This window comes from Phlebotomus papatasi, chromosome 1 (genome assembly GCF_024763615.1).
Source record: "Phlebotomus papatasi isolate M1 chromosome 1, Ppap_2.1, whole genome shotgun sequence".
Classification (NCBI taxonomy): Eukaryota; Metazoa; Arthropoda; class Insecta; order Diptera; family Psychodidae; genus Phlebotomus; species Phlebotomus papatasi.
Genome location: NC_077222.1, coordinates 91,126,836 through 91,148,544, shown reverse-complemented (window position 1 = coordinate 91,148,544; position 21,709 = coordinate 91,126,836). Strand labels below are relative to the sequence as shown.

At 35.3% G+C, this 21,709-nt stretch overlaps 1 protein-coding gene across 5 annotated transcripts in view; it reads right to left on the bottom strand.

Moving 5' to 3' along the window:
- Positions 1-21,709, bottom strand: part of LOC129809717 (dystrophin, isoforms A/C/F/G/H) — a 462,658-nt gene that overhangs the window by 422,203 nt on the left and 18,746 nt on the right. The window lies entirely within an intron of this gene.

Genomic DNA, 21,709 nt, shown 5'->3' with positions numbered 1-21,709 from the left:
AACTACCAATAAATTCCCACACTATTCATCAGAAGTTTAAGAAAATTTTCTTCGAAAACTCAACATCACGTTCCAATTTTGCACTTGAATAGATGGAATTTTGTCGACAAAAGTGTGATAGCTGAGGCCACCCTCAAAATTCCTCTTTATTCACGTCAAATATTCACACAAATTGGATATAGTGAGACATCAATTGAATAACATCCACTTACTAGCTCAAAGAAACATGAGGAGTTCTATCCTCAATAGAAATGTGGGGAGAATCCTGTAAAAAAATCCTTTTGGATTATTTGCAAGAAGAATGTTCACTGAAACATTTTAGAAAGTACCATATTCGTCCTACATCACTAAGTTAGTTAGTAATTTCGTACTAACTTCAAGGCTAAATCTAGTTAGACTAAGGGGTAGTTTATTATGGCTCTGGCACACCTTTTAGATCAGGAAAATTTCATGAAGTCGAAATTCGCATCCCTTTCTTTCTCACATGTTTTGCATATGTCTATCTCATTCTCTCGCACTCTTCTTCTTCTCTTAAACATCACTCCAAATTCAATTTAGCTCAATCGAATTTGGTATGCGAAAGAATGAGATAGTCATATGCAAAACATTTGAGAAAGAAAGGGTTTCGAATTTCGACTTCATGAAATTTAGCTGATCTAAAAGGTGTGCCCGAGCCATTAAAATTAGAATTTAGACGGTGAATTACGAACAACTTCCAGACCAAGGAAAATTCACCTAATCAAAATTTCCATCCTTTTTCTGCACAAAGGCTGTCAATCTGTGCGTTCACAGTCGAAGTTTTATACTCCAATTGTGTCTTGGCTAAAAGGTATAAATGAAACACTTTTTCGAAAAAAAATGTCGTTGATTCTCGAAGACTTCAAACCAAATTTCGAATTTTAAAATTCTATTTTTACACAATATTTGCATAATATATAAAATACTGCACTAAAAAGCTACTCTGAGTGATTTTGAAGAAAATTATAACGAGACAGGGAATATTATGAGCGTGATTAGCTTATTTTTTCCATAATAAAAATGAACATTGACATATGTCATTGTCTTTGGATCTAAATAGTCCCGTAAAAACTCGGTGTTTTTTAATGTATCCTTTATGGCGCTCCGATCGCCTTTTTTGCAGGCACAATTTTTTACCCCTTTCCTTAAACGATATTTCCGAATGCAAATTAAAGTGAGTTGCTTCGGCAACTCAAGACAATGCACATGTTCACACTCGAGCCACTTCGAAATTCGAAAAGACAAAATAAAAAGAATATCTTTTCTCTTGACGAAACACCGGCTGTGTCCGCTCGGAATCCTTACGTTCAGTAATAACCTTCCCAATTTGAGAGTTCCTCCGGTTAAGTTTTTTTTTTGTTTTCTGATTCGAAGGATAAAGAGAACATACCTAAAATCCGTTGTAAGTGCGGAAATTTAAATTGACTAGTATCACACACCAGTGAGCACTAACAGCTAAACAAATTCAATTCAGCTAGCATATTGTGACGAATTTGCCTCTTAAATGGTTAGAGGTAGAGAATTATTCACAACATACCTCTACAATACACCTTTGGATTTCCTATAGTCCCAACTACCCATTTTGGAGCAAAGAATAGCAGAATATTGGCTTAAGTATATTTTTGACACTTAATCCCTATACTTCGGGAGAGCTATGCGTATGTGTTTAAGTGACAAGGAATCCAATTTGTGTAGGAACGATAGAGGAGAAGAGGAGCTTTGAAATGTCTCTTTATGACTCGGGCAATTTATTGCCTGTGGTACCAATCACAATTCCTGGCAAATCGCCTACTGTGTGAATAGGTTAGCTCCTAGGGTTGCAATAACCGTATCAACCCTTACCAGATACTTTTATTTCCCTTGTTCTTAGGAATTGAGTTTTTACGATTCCACGGTTCAAGTTGAATCCGCCTACCATGAAAGCATTTGACCAGGCGAGTAACTTTGAGGATTATTATCTAAAAAAGCCTTTTCTATAAGGGGATAAAATCTGAGGATCGCCCCTTAAACTCTGAGGACCTTAGAGATGCCCCAATACCTGCCATCAGTAAAAGACAATGCTCTAAGGTTCTGCCAAATTATCTCATCAAATTGATTTACCAAATAATTAGAAAAACGATACTACACTAAAATTTTCATTGACAGCCAAGACACACACCATATAAACTAATTATTTATATTCTCTAAAATTTCTTTGTTCTTGAATTTTTCTGAATCTACATAGTTTTCTCTTTGTAAATCTAGAAATATAAAAAAAAGAGATAAAAACGCAAAGAAGTATGAATGCAAATGATGTAGAATTGTTTTTCGACTTGTTAACTGAATTGATATTTTTTAACGACATGTGGTATGTGTCTCGGCTTTTAACAGGTAACCCCTCAGTTGCAAAAATATTTTTGTACAAATAAAAGGAAGACCGTCTGTAAAGCCGATTTACTAAAATGTTTACACAAACCAACCGAATACCCACTAAAACTTATAAGCACCTAAAAACGAGTAAAAGAACATCTCAAATGCTCATGACATGCAGAATTTATTTCCAAATAAAATATCGACCATCTATACTGATTTATCATGGTAAATAAAACAAGAAAAAACGGCAGACACTTGTGAGGACGACGACCAGAAAATACACCTTAAAATGCACCAAACATCTCCTGAAACTGAGGGAAGAAAAATCGAGAGGACTCTCACAAGGAGCCTTTTAGAGTAAAAATAAGATTTCTGAGCACAAAATTCAACAGGGAGTTTAGTTGAATTTTTTATAGACAAGTTCTCTTTTTTTTCTAACTTAAAATAGAGCCAGTTTCTTTTTGGTTGCTGAAAAATCATGAATTTTCCTTTACTACACAGCTCTTCTTTCAGTAATACTCATAAAAGAGTAAAAGTGTTGTGTGTACCAAGAGAGATAAAGGAGTTCCAAGAGAGTGAAACTTTTTCAATCTAATATTAAATGCGAATCATGTTTTTCAACTATTTCTATCCACCCCCAACCAGCAACCCCAATTCTAAATCTTCTTAGCTCACACCGAACTTCAATCACTCAAATAGCTTTTTTTGCCTATTTAAAATCAAATTTATACTCATATTTTGTACAAGAGTAAATTTTTCCTTCCCATGCATATAATAAGATGAAAAATCCCCCAAACCCCCTGAAGAAAAACTTTCAATTTCTGCATTGATTGAAAATTTTGCATTGAAAACTTCATCGAGTTTTCAGTATACAATACATGCTTCTTCTATTGAAAATCATTTTATCGTGAAAGTAATTGAGAACTTTCCATATATACAAACACCCTTACCATCACTCCCTTATTTGGTTTTCCTGAGAGATTCGAGAAAATTTTGTGTGGTTGAAAATTGATTAATATGAATTACAGCTTTCCCGGACTTTTCATTAATTCCCATTTTGCATTTTCTCCATTGCTTCTGCAGACTTCGTCTTCTCAAACAAAAAAAAAGGAGAAAAGAGATGCACACACAAAACAAGGCGGAAAAACAGTTCAAATGGCAATAAATCTTATTTAAATTTTCGCTGAGGCAAACTTTGGCACGGTCTCAAAAGCCCAGCCACACCTTCGTAATTCAAACCCCTCTACAATTGCACTCTCTATAATGCACTAATAAATGGGTACTTCCCATCGTCACTATTTTATATAAATGCTCTTTTTGGAGGAGCATTGATATCATTTGTACGATGACTTTCCAGAGATTTTCTCTTCATGCACTCACACTTTTCATCCCCTCTAACCCTCGGAAAAACCAGAGAACCCGCAGCACTTTGCATCAGTGATGTTTAAATACATCACACACTGTATTTATACAAATTTACTTAGAAGTAATTTAATTTATAATAGTTATGATAATTCAAAATATCATAAGACAAAAAACATCTATTTTCAACCGTTAAAAAAATAGGTTATGCAGCCTGTAATTTTAATTTTTGAGGTTATGTTCTAAATCCTCCTGAGACTCCAGCGCCAACTAGTGTTATTCTATCAAAGTTATATTGCTCGAGTTTAAGAAAAATCAAAGATCACACGTTAAAAAACTGAATTTTTAGCACGTATTGGAATGCCAGGCGTATAATTCTTTACATCCCTTTTGCAAAATATTTTCGCCACTGCCTGAATCGGGCAACACCACGAAGGGGAAAGTACCCATGCTTCGTACACGAGAGCTGACTGAAAAGACCGGGAAAGGGATATCTGGATATCAATGAATCCGATACGGTGGCACTCTTTACAGGTAGGTACTCTTCACAGTGGAAGGCTCCTCCGGAACCGGATACCAAAGAACTCGGAATTGGCGGATCAGTGCCTTTCGATAGGTATACTACTGTACTCTAACCGAGGTCACAGCAATCCTAATGCCCTAAACACACTTACGACTTAACCGTTCCTCGACTTTACTCGAGAGACGGATTAATCGGAAACAGATGGAAATGTAATCTGATCTGATCTGATAAATACGTTAAGCCGTCTTTCGGCTTAAGTCGTAAGTGTGTCTAGGGTATAATTGAGGTTCAGTTTCTCGCTGAATATGCTGTTTCTGGCAGGAAGATAAACATTTTTGATAGTAGAGCTGCTTTACTCTATACATCAGGAAACAAATCCCGCTCTTCCCTGGTGCTCAAGTACAGGAAAATGTTAGGAACGGTCTCACTTACCAGTGAGATGGATCTACATTAGGTGTCTGGGCACTATGGTATTGCGGGTAATGAAGAGGCTGACCGCCTCGCAGTGGCAGGAACGAAGACCTAACTCATCGGTCCCGAACTAACCGTGAGGGCATCCCCCCAAATAATGAAGTCCTCCACTGGGTCCTCCAGTTCAGACTGTTCATGCCACTTGCGGACAGAAAATGAACAGAGTACCCGGTGGGCAGCAATCGCCACAAAGCGCGGTAGTTTACTGATCTTCTCAAAGGACACTATCTAAACACACACCTAAACAGATTGGAAGTTGCAACAACGCTGAGGAACCGGTACTACATTATGTATGTGACTTACCAGCCTTTCAAACATTAGACGAACGCTACTTGACAAAGTGGTTATGGACTGAAATTACCTCGCAAAATTGAAACCAACCGAACCAACCTAAGACTGGCCTGGCTGGCTCAATACATAAAACCCTTAATTTAGGGACAACCCTAAGATAAGGAGCATAAAGGGACCAAACGGAGGCCTGGATGCAGCGGGCGAACTGTTGTGGACAAAACGCACGAGGGTGTAGCGGCTGAAGCTGAGGCTGGAGCCGTAAGAGGAGCTGATGATACACAAGGAGGATGAACGCCGCTTGTTCCCCTTAATTTAAATTTGAAGGTTATTATTTCCACCTAGCTCCAGGGGAGACTATACAATGACTAACAAGATTTTAATGGTATTAATAAATTGCTATTGTTATAAAACATACTATTTGAGTACCATTTTGGCAGAAATCAGGCATAAACAAAGATTAAGCAAGATTCATGTTTTTGAGGTTATAACTCCAAGTTTCCTAATGTCGAAATAGCAGCTTTATGACATTAACTCTTTCCGGACCGCAGCATATGCTGCAAGCCAATTTCACAATTTTTTAATCAAAAATATCTAAGCTCAGGAATTAATTGAGATCCTACAAAAAATATCTTACATTTGGACATCCTTATAGTTTGTAATCATCCAAAAGAATTGAATTTTTCTCAGTTCTGAATAATTAAAAAACACTGTTTTTCACTGAATATTCATATGCTGCTTTGGGTACTCAGAGTCCCAAAAGAGACGAAAGAGTTAACAAGAGTTTAATCTTAAAGCAATCACTATAAATATTTTTAAGACTTTCTATTTAAGTTTAAAAGGAAGTCATTGTACAACTTTAACCAAATGTTAAAGTTCAATCCTTTGAGGTTATGTTACTAAAATTCCTAATGTTTCTAATGTTGAAGTAGCAACTTCATGACTTTCCCAAGAGTTTGATCGTAAAGCAATCGCTATAAATATTTTATAAGATCTTCTTATTTAAAAGAAAGTCATTCTTCAAATTTACCCAAATGTTACACAAAGTTAAATCTTTTGAGGTTATGTCAATAAAATTCCTGCATTCAGAGTATCAACTGAAGGACTTTAAGAAGATTTAACTGTTTTAGGAAATTTCTACGTTGTGTGACAGCTTCTATTTTAGTCTAGAGTAATAGTATAAGCAAAGTTTACGTAAGATCTAAAGTTGTGAGGTTATGTTAAGAACGTTTCTACGGCTCCAACAATAATTGATGTAACATAATTCACAACTTGTATTGTAACAATGTGAAAATGTATTTAAAACTCTGAATTTTGAGGTTATTTTGCGTAAATTTCTATGATATCAACGCTAGTAGCTTTATCACGGACACTGTACAAATTTTCCAAAAACCACCTCTGTTTAAAGCGACTAATTTATTAAAGTTTACCAAACTGAAATGGGATTATCGGATCAATTATGTTTCGTACTCAATTACTCAGTCAGCTTGAATGTTTACCATTTTAGAAATCGGGTAATTTAACATCACTGTTTTGCATTCAACCCTCCCTATTTGGTGGTTTTTTTTTTCTTTGCATCCCCTGCATAGTAGCATTAAACCACAAAACTCTTTGAATTGCCATTTAGAGATTGCTGACGTTGCACAAGCTGTACCTTATCTCCTTTTTTTTTGCTCAATCACCCCCCTTTTCTATTTGAATTGTTAATCACTTGTTCGTCTCCGAGAGAGAAACATTTTTCTAACCTTATACCCTCTCCTCCAGAGCAAACAAATTCCAACCCCTTTAGGCAAATGCCTCTGGCCACATCATTATAAACGCTAACATTTTTTTTTCCTTGCCCTCTTCTTTTCGTGTAACAATCCCAAAAGATCGAAAAATAGGCTTAAGGAGTAAATTGGTACAATAAATAATTTATCATGCGAACATAAAAAGCTTCTTCAAAACCCCAAAAAAGTCCACCCTCAATCCAAGACAACTTGCTTAAGAAAGCCCATCCATAACTCTCCATCAAACAACTGACTTCCACCAAACACCTTTTGCACCGTCAAAAAGAAAAAGCCCAAGAAGTAAACAACATCAGACACAGAAAAAAAGAGAAAATGAAAAAAAAAGAAAGAATCTCCCACGGCTTTTCTTTTTCATTCTTATCCCATTCTGAATCAAAGTGAAAATTTCCTTTGGGAAGTTTCCCAACAAAAGCCTCTTATAAACTTTTCCTAGCAACAACACTCAAAAGAAAAAGCCCTTTTCTTGCAAAAATTCTCAACGTCCAATTGAATTTTCATGCAAATACTAGGGTACTGCAATTTACGTCATACACAACACTTCTGAAAACTGTCTCTATTAATTTTCATCGTTTCTCCACGTGAATTGTGTTTATTGCCTTCAAAGGCAATTCAGCATCGCTTTATAATGGACGCCCCCTCCTGTTGGGTTAACCCTCAAAAAGGTGAGACACTCCGGCAGAGTGGATGAAAAAGAAAGAATCTAACTAGAACGTATCATCTCTATTTCTTTTGTTTCTAACTTGTGTCGTACCTCGTCAGAGTTTAAAGGGTTTCTACACTGGAAACTTAAAGGATTTTCAGAAGAAAATAATTTAGCCAAGACTCGAACCGTTTTTGAACACTTTTAGAAACACTGCTGTTACTAAATATGTTTGAGATTTAAAAATACTATTCGTAAAGTAAAAAAATGTGAAACAGAGGCATTAAACTTTACACCAATCTTCGTTGCCAAATCCTTAAAACAACTCCTTAAAAAGACTTAAGTGGTTAGTGTCCAAGGAACGGTAAGTAGTATCTTGGATAAATAAAAATTGTTATGATGTAAAATTTGTTTTGGACACCATCAGAAACGACACATAAGATTCCCAATCAAAAATGCAAGGGAAAGGTGACCAAATAAGACATTTTCACGTAAAGATAAACTTCATGCGAGCAACACATACCCCACGTTTAACCTTCAGTTTTAGAAAAGGAAAAACCAAACCTGAAAAGGAGTATTATGGAGCTAGTTCCCAATATCAACCCTTTGCTTGCAAGCCACGATGAAGTAAGCAAATGCTAAAGTAAAGCCTAAACCTCTTCATTATTGCAAATGCCCTAGACACACATGCGACTTAAGCCGAGAGACAGCTTAACGTAATTATAATCAAAATAATAATTTAACTAAATTCGCTTCAGTTTTCCACTAACTAAACCACCAACTAAATTAAATACCTTACAATATATTCCCAAGCTGTAAATTTTATTTTAATTCAAAGGACCTCTCTCAAGCCCAACTCTCCGAACCGATAAAAACAGTTAAAGTAGCAAACAAAATGAACACTATTAAAATAACAATTTACCAACCATACAATGTCCACATTATTTCTCAAGCAGAAGGAATAAAATACCCCTAAACACAAAGAGGAAATACCACAAATAACTGACTAGCAATATCTTCCGATACATTTAACATCCAACCCACAGAATGCTCTATCAGTGAAGCCCAAAAGAAGTGAAACGTGTCAACCCCTTGTCTCATTCAAAGAAAAGCATCAGCGAGGGTGTCAAATTGTAGTGTCTCAGGGATTCAGGAGAAAAAAGATAGGGTCCCAGCGAAAGTTGAACTGAATGAGAGCAGAGAGATATTTGGTGGTAAATTGTCGAGGGATGTTTTTTTTTCTTCCTTCCTCTCAATGATTCCCTCGATCTCCAAGAAACTCTTACCCCAACCTCGTATATCCTGGGCTCATTCCCTACCTACTTGCCCTTCCACTGAATGGATATTTCCTGGAACAATGTACGAGGGGGTGGCAGGTGTTAAGGAGACCGCTTGAGAAAAGGAAAACTTACATTGTTGCCTAAATATTTCGCACGTTTGCAATCGAAGGGATAAACTCACTATTTTCGCTTTTTCTTTTCGGATTCATGTACGAGAAAGCTTTCAGGCTTCGCATAAATTCTGGCTTCCAACACTTTATATTTTTCACATATACCTTTAATGAATTTGACTTATGCTGTAGACACACTTACGACTTAAGCCGAGAAACAGCTTATCGCAATTATAATCAAAATAGTATTTTAACTAAATTCTCATCAGCTTCCCACTAACAAAGCCGTTTCTCGGCTTAAGCAGAGTGACGGATTAGTCAGAAACTGATGGAAATGTAAGGTAAAGTGCCCTCAAGTCGACCGGTAGAGTTATTTATTCAATTTATTTATATTTGCACTAATATTTGGCGTATGATCTAACATTAATAGGTCAATTATTCCATAAATAATATGAATCAATGACAATTTTGTGTAAATTTTCCATCAAACATTCAAAAATTGACCCACCGGTCGAGTCGAGGAACCGGTCGACTCGAGGGCACTTTACCTTAATCGGATCATTATTTTGATTATAATTACGTTAAGCCGTCTTTCGGTTTAAGTAGTAAATGTGTCTAGGGCAATATTTATGGTAGTATACTTTAATAGCTTGTCTTAAGTCACACAATTCCTGAAAAAATCAGGTCAAAATAATTAAAGAGATGTGGGAAATTTAAATTGGTTTAAGATAAAGTGTGTGTGAAACTTGAATGCTTTCCGCTACTCAAAAAAAAATTCTAGTATCGAAAATATTGAGCTTTGTGCTAAAAAAGTTAGCATTTGCAATTGCTTTGAAAGTTACAGCATTTGCTCAATAAAATGTTTATGTTCCAAATGAAATACTGATCATTAAAAGTCACATATTTACTCTTCCAAGAAATATGTTTTCGTTTTACAATGTAAAAACGATCTCATAAGTAGGGGAAAGTGAACTCCCTTCGAGCGTTCATGACTTCGAATAATGTGAATTTCTTTTGTTGTCCGTAAGAGATTTACACTAAATTATCACGGAATTATCAACAATTGATGATAAGCTAACTAATATTTAATAGAAATGTGTAAGTCTCTTAGGAAAACTAAAAGAAAATTCACATCTTAGTTTTCTTAGTTTATATTACAATGGCGTAAAACGCAGATTTGGTACCCATTTTATTTATCACGACTTTGGCATGACTTTCTAATTTCGCTAAATGGAAGTCTTTGTGGCACAATGCGTAAGAGCACTTGAACAGTGAAATTTCTGGCGCGACTGTTACAGTTTTGCGAGTTCGAGTTATAATTCGTAAATACGTCTCAGCGTCTTTCGAAAAATTTTAAAAATTACTAAAATTTTTCTGTAGCTTTTTTGGTAGTTTTTCCACAATTCTAAAACAAGTTCGTCGTTACTATAAAGGTTTCCATATTTATTGTATACGTTTATGTGATTCTAAAAACGGTTATGGATTTATAGAAACGTTTCTATTTCTCTTAAAACATATCCAAGTTTGTAAAGACTTTTTCTAGTGTTCTAGTAAGGTTTTCGTGTTTTTCTATTCTTCTGGAAACTTTTACAAATTTCTAAAAAAAAAATGTTTCTGCATTTTTAGAAACATTTTTGTGTTTATTCGATAAGTTTTGCGCGATTCCAGAAAGATTTACGCGTTTATAGAGACGTTTCTCTTTTTATATAGAAACGTTTACGTGATTCTGCTATTTTCTAGAAACGTTTCCGTGTTACGTTTACGCGATTCTAGAAACGATTATAGAATTAAAAAACGTTTCTGTTTTTTTTTTGTTCAATGTTTATTGAATACGTTTACGGTTTTTTAGAAGCATTTACTCGTTTATAGAAACTCTTTTGTTTTTTAGAGACACTTTCCTCTTTCCAAACACGCTTTCGTGTTTTATATGCGCTAGCGCGATTCTAGAAATCTTTTAGCGTTTCTAAAACCGTGTTTTTTTTGTTCTAGTGAAGTTTGAACGTTTATTGGATGTGTTCACATGATTCAAATAACGTTTAAGCGTTTATAGAAACCTTTCCTTTTTTAGAAGCATTACCGCGTTTTTTTTAAACGTTTGTGCTTTTCTAGAAGCGCTTATCTGTTTCAAGGAAGCTTTTCTTTAATATCACAAACATTTCTTTGTCAAATATTTTATGTTTGTACAAGGAATTACCCTTAGATTGAAAATATCCTGAAGAACTGCTCTAAACAAGTTAGACTTCTTCGATTGCAAAAGTGCGACGTGCCAAAGACACTGGTAAATGTCACCCTGTGTGTTTTACTCAATGGTTTTAAGATACACCGTCCGGATAATGGAATTTCATGCATAGAGAATGAACGTAGGAATTTTCCGGGTCGTTTTTTTTTGCTTTCTGCTTAAAACGGCTTTTCCCTCTTCATGTTCTTCTGCCACAAATCCCAACCGTTATACATATAATTCATAAAAATCCACATTGTATGCCTCACAATCATTATCCACCGTCATAAAACGCAAGTACGGAAAAAAAATAATATATAAGTCAAACTATTTCACTTCCCAGCAAAAAGACCCCTCTTCTTCTTCTTCACAGTCTACCATCCCCCTAACCTTTTACCCAACTCCACCCACCCATGAATTATTGCCATTCAATTCCCTTTTATAGTATTTTCCACATAAACACGCGCTCTGCTGGCCGAAGGGGCTTTGACGAAAAACCAGAAAATTGATGTGAGAAAATATAAGATGGAAAATGAACCAATTTAAATTGTGATTTAATGTAAATAAGAATTCGACAATATAATTTGTTTAATATTTAATTGTCTTCCACATTTTTGCGTTCGTTTGTCCATTTTTTTTTCACCGGGAAAATGAACAAAATACTCATAAGCGTAGTGATAAAATGTAAAGTGGAAAAAAATGGCAAAGGGGCAGAGGGGAAAATGTCATGAAAAATACCAATTGAATATGTGGAAAAATTGCCACAATGGTGCTTCAGCACGAGATGAGGATTTTTATTGTATGAGAGAAGAAGTGGATGTGCGGAAAAATCACAGGAAAATTGCCAGGAAATTGGTCCTTTTCATCAGCACAAAACCATCCTCAATGCTCACCACCTTGGTATATGTCGCCTTTTGTGCTCATAAAATTGCCATGAATGTCTGCAGAAATTGTATAACACCAAAAAATCATCAAAAAAAAAAACACAAACAGTCTACTCCACCTAATGTACCTTTGCACTTTTCACTTTGACATTCAAGACTTTGCAGAATTTTGAAAAGTTTAACTTAAACTTGGTAAAGTTTAAAGAGCACACTAGCCTTACTTGTTTTTTTTTTTCTTTTAATAAATCCTGCTATACTGAAGGACAGCGAAACGTTGACAACAATTTTTCTTTTAAAATTGAAAAGTGTAGGGGGAGGCTTTGAACTTTCGCATACAAAAATGATGTTCAAGTTCAGTGATTTTTTCTGACTACCATGCAAACTGTATGGATTCTCCAACTATGCCAAAAAAATGTCTTACTTATAAGGTTTATAATCCCACCAAACAAAATTCCAGGAAATCCTTAGATTTTCCTCCAGAGGAAAATGAAAATTTAATGGCGATTTATCCGATAGATGAATCAAGTTTCTATTATCGCACACGATTCACGCCATCATTGAACACCCCATTTTCACCGTAAATTTTGCACCGGACACTAAAAGTTGCACATCATTGTTTAAAGGGAACTCTAATCTACTTGATTAAACCATTTTTTTAAGGAATAAAACATTTTAATATCACTTTTTTGGAACTTTTCTGAGAGATGTTTTATTGACATTAAAAACCATTTTTTTGATTGGTTCTACGAGAATTTCACTCCGGAAACGGTTAAATCTGATGAATACTTTCTTAAAAAGTCCAAATATCACCAAATTTACACGAATCAATAAGTTTTTAAAGCTAAAAATTGACTAAAACTCTGCAAGCGAGAAGACCACACAAGATTCCACCATTCCTCCACGGAGCCGGATATGCACAAAAACGTTTGAATGCGCATCATTGAAGATTTCTCTGTTCCTGCAGCTGCAGGAATCGGGATATAGCACAGATATTGAGCTTCAGCAGGTGAACAAGCTAAAATTTTCACAAAACAGCTTCTCACGGACAATTTCTTTTCTTTGTCATGCAAAACAACACAATAGTGAGGTTATGTCAAAGATTGTCAAAAAACCAGTTGTAAACTGTATGAGCTTATTGCAGATGTGATTCTTTCATTGCACATTCAGTTTGTGCAAGCTTGAAAAATATTTTTATATCAAAGAAATGCAAAATTGCTTAATAATTACTCAACTGCAGCCTATTTGAGTCAAATTACTTCTTGTTTATCAACTTTACGATTTTTAAGTTTTCCTTTTTAGTGGTGGATCAAATCGGTAGATTACAATAGATGTGAATATGAGGGATCGTATCTAAAATGAAGTTTCCTGGAAAATATCTGAAAGAAGCAGTCTTCTATGTGCGATCGATGAATCTGAGTCAAGTTTGTGAATTTTGTTCCACCCACAAAAAGTGTCTGTTCAGCCTAAAAGATTTTTACTTAAATCTGATTCCTAATAACCCTTCTACCCTCTGTGATAGTAGTTTTTCAGAAAAGTGATATTAATTCTGCACAATCGTATGAAATATTGCACAGCAAAATTACAGTTTTGGACCTGTTTTTATTTTTTGTTTCCTGAAACTAGGAAAAAAGGATTAGACTCTCAATTTTTTCAGGAAAGATGGGATTTAAGGTTAGCTATTACAATATATAGCCATATGTGAGATTCATAAAGGAATATGGGAGAAATATGAAGTGTCTGAAGGTACCGTATGTGCGAACGATCAAAGCCTCCCCCTAATTGTAGTTCGTGTGAAAGTTTTGTCCATAGGCGAGTGACTAGACGACTATGTTCGAAAAAAATTTCAACATAAAACTTTCGAAGATAAAAGGTAAACCACTCTGGAAGACCCATTTTTCAACCGATTTGCGTAAATTTGCATTTTTTGGAAAGGTCTTGAAATTTTTAACCCGACTGCATCGAACCCAATCAGCAATGTATCGGTAAAGTCTACTTACGGTAGTAAAAGACTTACTTTGTTCGAAAATTTTTATTGAATAATCGTGTTTATTTTTTCGATCTAGAGACTAATTGGTAAAAGTTATCAACTTGATTTTCGAAATTTTCTAGAAGACTCTTTGCCCCACAACCTCGTCTTCAGTCCCTCCATCCGCTTCAAAATAGAGATGGCAAATTTCATGAAATCTCATGTTTTTCCGCCTATTGTAGGTGGCGACTACCGTGAAATTTCTGAAATGTTACCATCTCTACTCCAAAACCATGTTTTTTGGATTGTTCTCAAAACGGTTCCAGTGATTTCTTTTATTTTCCGATATGTTTTGGAGGTAGTCCATGGGAACATTTCGTCCATAAACATTTGTGACCGAAAAATTTTTCGGCATTGAATTTTTGAAAGTCAAAAGCCTCTTCAGAAGGTCTACTGCTTAACCGATTTGCTTAAGTTTGGAACGTACAGAGTAAGTAAAACAGAATTAAACTTTTTTGAACAAAAAACGGCTCGAAAAGACAATACACGTAGAGCTCTATCTTGTGAGTTAAATCCTCTTAATTAGTTATTAATTATTAGACTTAATAAGTACTTATTAAGCACTTAATTAAGGCGAAAGTAGTAACACCTCGTGGAAAAAGTTGAAACTGGAATAGAGAATGCAATGGACACGTGAAAACCATTGAATAGTAAAGGATTTAACAGTTTGACATTTCGGAAAAACATAACCAAAAAATGTTATTAAATATGTAAAATGCATTCACAAAGTTTTCATGGTTTTAACGACAAATCTATAAAAAGTGAAGATCAGTGAAATGAATAAAGTACAGAAGATGCGAGTGACTTTGTTCTCCGTGGATGACTTTGACCCCCTCTTGTTCGTAAGCTTTTCTTTAATTCTAACATTTAAAGAGGGTCCTTAATGATGCAATTTACCATGTCTGATGGGTGAGGACAGTTCTTAAACATTAGAATTAAGGTATCCCTAAGATTCCCAAATTTCGACTAATCCTCTCTCTAGCCCCATCAGCGTATAATCCGGGATCCGGGAATGCATATCTTCCCTTGTGTCTACATTTAACAAAATTTTCTATATTTTACAATGTTTCGATTATTGTCAGATTAACTCTTGTTTTCAGAAGAAATATTTCTGTGGGAGTGAAGGACAACATTTCAATAATAGTTTCGTTCGAAAACAGTTGCAGCTAGCGAAAAAAGTGCTTGCTCGGATAACCTAACCGAACTGGTACCAACGTGCCCATCTTGTCAATTAGACAAAAGTATTTCATTAAGAAATTAAAAATACTTGTTTTATAAACATTTTAGAGTAACTACTTAAAAAGTGCTTAGTCGGAAGTACTTAATTAAGTACTTAGTGAAAATACTTTACAGGGCCTTTATGCAAACTACTGCTAAAACTAGCTCCTAGAACGATTAAACCCCCATTGGCATTCAAATTGACATCATCGGTGTCCTCAGTGTGGCACTGGTTCTCACTAAGAGCGCTCCTAGTGTTAAAAATAGATTTACCCTTCGGAGAGTGACACTTTAGTTCTTGTTAGATCTTCAGAAAATGAAAACACAGGGAAGGACGAGCACTGAGGATTCTGGGAGAATCTCTAATGGCCAAAGCACATATCTCTGCGTGTTGTCTTCGAGCTATTAGCCCTCATTTCCCAGATGGTTTTAACAATACAGTAGACTCTCGCTAATTCGGCTCTTTTAAGATCGGGCTACTTTATAATTCGGGCGACAGTTAAATTCGAAAAAAGTCTGTTGACATTTTTCAAGTTCGATTATGATTATCAAATGAAGCAAATATGCTCAAATTTGTCATGATTTGTCTCAGCTTTGATGTGATTTTGCATTATTAAGAGGTTATCATAAAATTTATAATATCAATGAGCATATAAACTCAATATGAGTCTGCAGAAAAACAAAAAATCGTTGCATTTCAAACAATTTGTTGCCCGAATTTGCCTCTAATTCTGTTGACATTTCGGTCCCAAATACCCGAATTTGGGAGAGTCTACTGTACTTAATTCAGGAGTTTTACAAAGGCCTTAATTAAGTACTTAGTAGTAAGGCTTAGTCATGCCATATTAGTTTCACTACTCACCACAAAGTACTGACGTTTGTTTCACTTTCATTTTTTGAATAGTTGAATGCTCTACAACTTCTTGAAACTAAGTCATAGAGTTAAGAACTTATTAAGTACTTAATCCTCTCGTTCAGTAATAACCATCCCGATTTGAGAGTTTTCTCCGGTTGAGGTTTTTCCTTTACCGATTTGAAGGTATGTTAGAGAAAACTTACCTAAAAACCCATTGGAAGTTCGAACGCTTAAACCAACGAATAACATAAAACCGGAATTCAAACGTTCTGCCATCCTGAAATTCCACATAATTACACAAAAATTCACTATTCGCAGCAAACTGTTGCGCACTGTTTTTGACATTATTGACTATTAAGAATATCGAAATTCGAAATGGCAGAACAATGAGCGCTAAAGCTGCGAGTACGTGAACTTGCACTTTAGGCTTCCGGTGGATTTTCGAACAGGTTTGGCTTGGCTTTGGAGAGGCTTTGTCTCTTCGAAAGGTTATTATACTGAACAGAACCAATAAGTACTTAATGTGTTACCGAGTTTGAGCATGAGCTCCAGAAATCAAAATATGCAAGCAAAGTGTAAGTTACCGCGTTTCAGTAATTGCGTCCACCGCCATCTTAGTATTTTTACCCCACTTCCAGAGTAAAACGATTAAAATGCCTTATTTTTTATTGAAAAGTAAGCAAATTTTTCACTTTGCACCTAACAAATGTGATTCTTCCACAATTTTCTACACAACAAAGACTTTCTTCTAGCATGAATAATCCCCCAAAAGAATTTGTTTCGCATGACTTGACGAGAATTTTCACACCAATATCCTGCTAGAAAATTTCCACCACAATGCCAGGCCTGAAAGAAAATCTTTCTTTTGGCAATTTATCGGTTAAGAAAGGCATGTAAGAAAAAAAATATTGACATTCATGATTAAGCCATTTTGATGAGATACAATCTGACAAGACATTGATTTCATTAAGGGTGAATGGAGAGCGTGTTTTGATTAGACTAAAAGGACTCCCCATACTTTATCACTCTTGCTCTGTAAATTTCAATAAATTCTGACACTTTATGTACATCTTTAGTTTCTTGGTGTCCCTTTTTCTTGGGGGGGAGGGGGATGTAGATATATGTACTTGAAATTCAATGAGGGACAAGGATCGTCTCCTTTAAAAACAGACACACCCCAAAACATATCCTCAAATATCAATGGGATTAGAGGTTCAAATTCGTATTTTATTACTATTGATCCCCTCAGCACAAACTATCCCGCCAATTTAGCCGTATTAATTGACTAATAAAATCCCCAGACAAGGGGTTAAATTGGATTTTCCTCATAGAACTTTTAGCCCCAACTCCCTCGGAAAAACAGACATTCGAAAGGGCAAAAAAAAGGAAGAAGCAAAAGGGTACAAATTTCTGAAAGGCTATTTATTCAGTGAAAATTGAGAAAATTCATTAAATGGAAAATGGATTTCAAATAACCCAGAAAAATAACAGAGAGATAGCAGAAGCCAATTTTCGATGATTCTGCCAGAAATTTAATCGGGAAATTCAACTTTAACACTTTAAAAATCATTTTTTGACCATTGAGATTCACCCCTTTCTGGGACATTCATTTCACCTTCTGCCAGATTTCACCACTTCACATCAAACACAAGGGACACTTGAGATTTGGACCCCAAACCCTTGGGAGGTTTTATGTCAAAAACATCTGTTGAGAAACACCAATTTTCCGGGAATGAATTGAATTCGAAGAAAAATGTATTAAATCCACATGATATCTCACAGAAAATTTTACCAAAAAAAAAATTCTTATTGAAAAGTACCCCCACGAGAAATGACAGAATTAAATGTCTCATTCCTCCTCCTCCCGCACCAAAAGGGAGCTCCGTGAAAAGTGAAAATTCACCCTCACAAAGAAAACGACAATTTTCCCCGTGTGAACATGGAAATGCGATAGTATCATGACAATTGTATAGTTTTATGATTTATCCAACAATGAAAAAGCAAAACTTTCTCTTATAGAACATTTTCCTTAAAGCTGAGAAATATTCAACTGAAGAAAAAAGTCATCCTTTCAGTGTCACCTTCAGCGGAATCTTCGGTATTTTCCACCCACACATAATTCAAAATTCCTATCCCATCTTCAAAAAAGAAACTCAGGTGTGGCAGTAACTTATTGCAGGTGTAATCGAGGGAGATGTTCGCGCTAAAATTCGCCCAAATGTATCCAAAACAGGACCCTTTTTAGCCACACTCAAGTGCACATTCAGCCCATAATGGATAGTTTTTGTTGGTGGTTGGAACACCATTAAAAATATCGAAGCTACAAACAATAAATTTTCATTATGTAACCTTTCGTCATCTTTTTTTTCCCCACCTGCCTACCCACCATTTTCCCCATCCCCATTGGAACACATCAAAAATTCCCTTTAGAGACTACACCACAAAAAATATGCATACGAATTCTACCACCTTGTCAACACCATGAAAATTTGCTGTGTTGTCATCAGAGTTGAAAGGGAAAATTGGAGATATGGGACAGGTCTAGGAATAAATAGGTTTGCGTCTCAGATATAATTGATTTCTTAAGCTGTTCATTGTCATAGCTCTTTTGGATGATGGAACAAAATGTGATAAACGTCAGAAGTTTTAAAGATCATTACAACTTATAAAATTACAGAAATATCAAGGTAGGACGGGGCAGTTTCAGGCATCTGAAGTTAAACTTCATTTGTATTTTTTATATAAACTACCTTTATGACTACACTGAGAAAAAAGAAACTACGATTAACTTTTTTTCCTCGTAACTTTAACACTTTTTAGGTGTAAAAATATATCAACAGTTTTTAATGTTAATTTTACACATTTTGAGGGTAAAATCAACATGAAAAAGGGTAACTTTAACCCATAATACACCTAAAAAGGGTAATATTTACACCGATTTCGGATCAATACTACCGGGTAAAATAAACATTTCCGGAATGTTATTTTAATTTTTCGGATTTCTCTTAGTTAGTGTAGCTTGTTCAAGATAATGAATTAACGAACATCTGCAACTTAATTCGAAAAACTTTTACTCCTCCAACTCCATGGACACAGAGCAGCACATATTGTCTCTAGATTCCAGTTTTTGACATCGCGCTGTTTGTCCGTCTGCCCGTCTTTTCGGCCGTTACCGCGCGTAGAGACCAAACGGTTAGAGATGAGAACTTAGGACCTTCGGGGGACCCCCCATAAGTAGACCCTGTGACCATTCACATGCTTCTCATTTTCCTCCCATCCCTCACCTTCGCCACCAGACCCATGTTTTTTTAGGATTGCTCTAAAACAGATCGTGCGTATTTTTTTTTATGAGTTAGACTAGACTTTGAGTTACGTTTAAATATCAACTCCCTACCCCCCGGGGTCACATTTTTGTAGAATTTTCAAAATCTGAAGTTTCCAGTGTTTGACGTCGGGCTGTTCGTCCATCTTCCCGTCTTTCCGTCCGTTACCGCACCTAGAGGCCAAACGGTTAAAGATGGGAACTTGTGACCTTCGGAGGACCCTATAAGTCGACCCTGACACCATTCACATGCCCTTATATTCCCCTCCCCCCCGCGCTCCTCCTCTTCGTTTTGGGATTGCTCGAAAACGCGTCGTGCGATATTTCTCATTTTCGAATACGTTTAAGAAATCACCCAGCCGGAAAATTCTTTTTTACGTAAAGATCGTTGAATCATTCCTAATAACGGTTTTAAAGAGAGCGTATTTTTCAACCAAATGAGGTCATGTTTGGACTCGTTGGAAAGGTCTTGGAAGTTATGACATGTCTGAAACGTTTTCCATCGATTCCGAACCTGCAAAGAACCGGTCCATAACCGACAACTCATTTTTACCAATTATATAACTCCTAAGGTGTATTTTGAACAATGTTCTGAGTGATTAATAAATTGGTTCAAGTCGGTTGTGAACTGGCAAACAGTAAATGATGCGAAAGTACTTTTAAGGGATAGCATTTAAGTCACGAGTTCAAGCACTCCGCAAAGCCTGGGACGCTTTGCTACCCCTTTTACTGACTTTTTGTAACAAAATCATGCTTTTTTTAGATTTTACTGCAATATTACAGCTTTTTACTGTGCATTTTTTAATTTTTTACTGACAAGTTTTTAGGCTTTACTGACCAATTTTTTTACTGTCTATTCGGATGATTCCAAAATCAAGGTAAAAAAAACAGAAATAAATAAGAAATGAATAAATATATTTTACTTGGGAAAAGCACTGCCCTTGTGACGCAGAGACCTTCCTTTAAATCTTTTGACCAGATATATAGATTGTATAGGGAGCATACAGCGATCAGTGGGCTATTCACATCTACACAGAAAAAAAAATATTTTGTAAAATTGTTCGTAAATGTTTGTGAAATCCTATGGCAGACTTACGAAATGCTCGTGAAGCGCATAACTCACAAACAAGTTCGAAAAATGTTGTACTTTTTTCACACACATTGTTCGTAAAATGATCATTTGACGAACATTTTTTGTACTTTTACAAACATTTGTTTGTAAATGTTCGTAAACACACAAAAAATTTTCGTAAAATTTCGTCATTTGTTCGTATTTGTTGGTAAATTTTTGCCAGACAAAAATTTACGAACAATTACGGCCAAATGACAAAATTATACGAACATTTTTTTGTGTGTTTACGAATATTTATGAACAAATGTTTGTAAAAGTTTCTCCAATGATCATTTTACGAACAATGTTTGTGAAAAAAGTATAAAATTTTACGAACTTTTTTGTGGGTTATATGATTCACGAGCATTTCGTAAGTCTGCTATAGGATTCCACAAACATTTACGAACAATTTCACAAAATATTTTTTTCTGTGTAGGTTTTATTTTTGAGCCCCTAATAACCCAAAAAATATACTAGATTTTTTTTAAACAGGCTGAACTACAGAATATCCTAGGATGTCGCTCTCTTTTAGCATCCTCCATTGTCAGCTCTTTTTTCTTAAAGATATTAATTCTCTTGAGGTTTGAGAATGCAGAACAGTAACAACATTGAAAGTTGTAAATTTAGCCAGTGTCCTGTATAAATTTCTATAACTACCCTCAAGTTTTCCCTGTTAAGATTTAACTGAAGTTGAGATCTATTTAAATCTAATCAATCAATTACGGATTTTGCGAATCTACAGCCTTTAATTTTATTCCAAAATGCTGTGTGCTCAGTACCAGTAATATATTGTAAGTAATCTTTCCGTAACTTCATAATACGGGCTTCAGTTCTAAGGCTTAGCCAAATGGCTTAACTGCTCTAATTTTTTTATCAATCACGATTTTTTAGAAAAAAAAACTACTTAAGATTGGATTATTAAAGAAAAATTTCCTATTAGGCTCTCAAAAAAAAACCAAATTGCTTGCCATTTAGGATTTTGAGACCTTTGGGAACTGGAATAAGCCTCTAGTCTGAAGACTGCTTAAGGCACTGTTTTGAGTGTCAATAAAAAAACCAATTTGGTCGCAATGGTAAAAGGGTTGGTGTTTTAGCTTAAATATTATTGAAAATATTATTTTGGTCCTCTTTTAAATATCAAGGGATATCTAGCACATTCTCTGGAAACATTAAAAAGTTTTGCAAGTTTTTTTTGTCACCACAATCTAAAATTAACACTTTTTTTTATAAAACTGTAGTC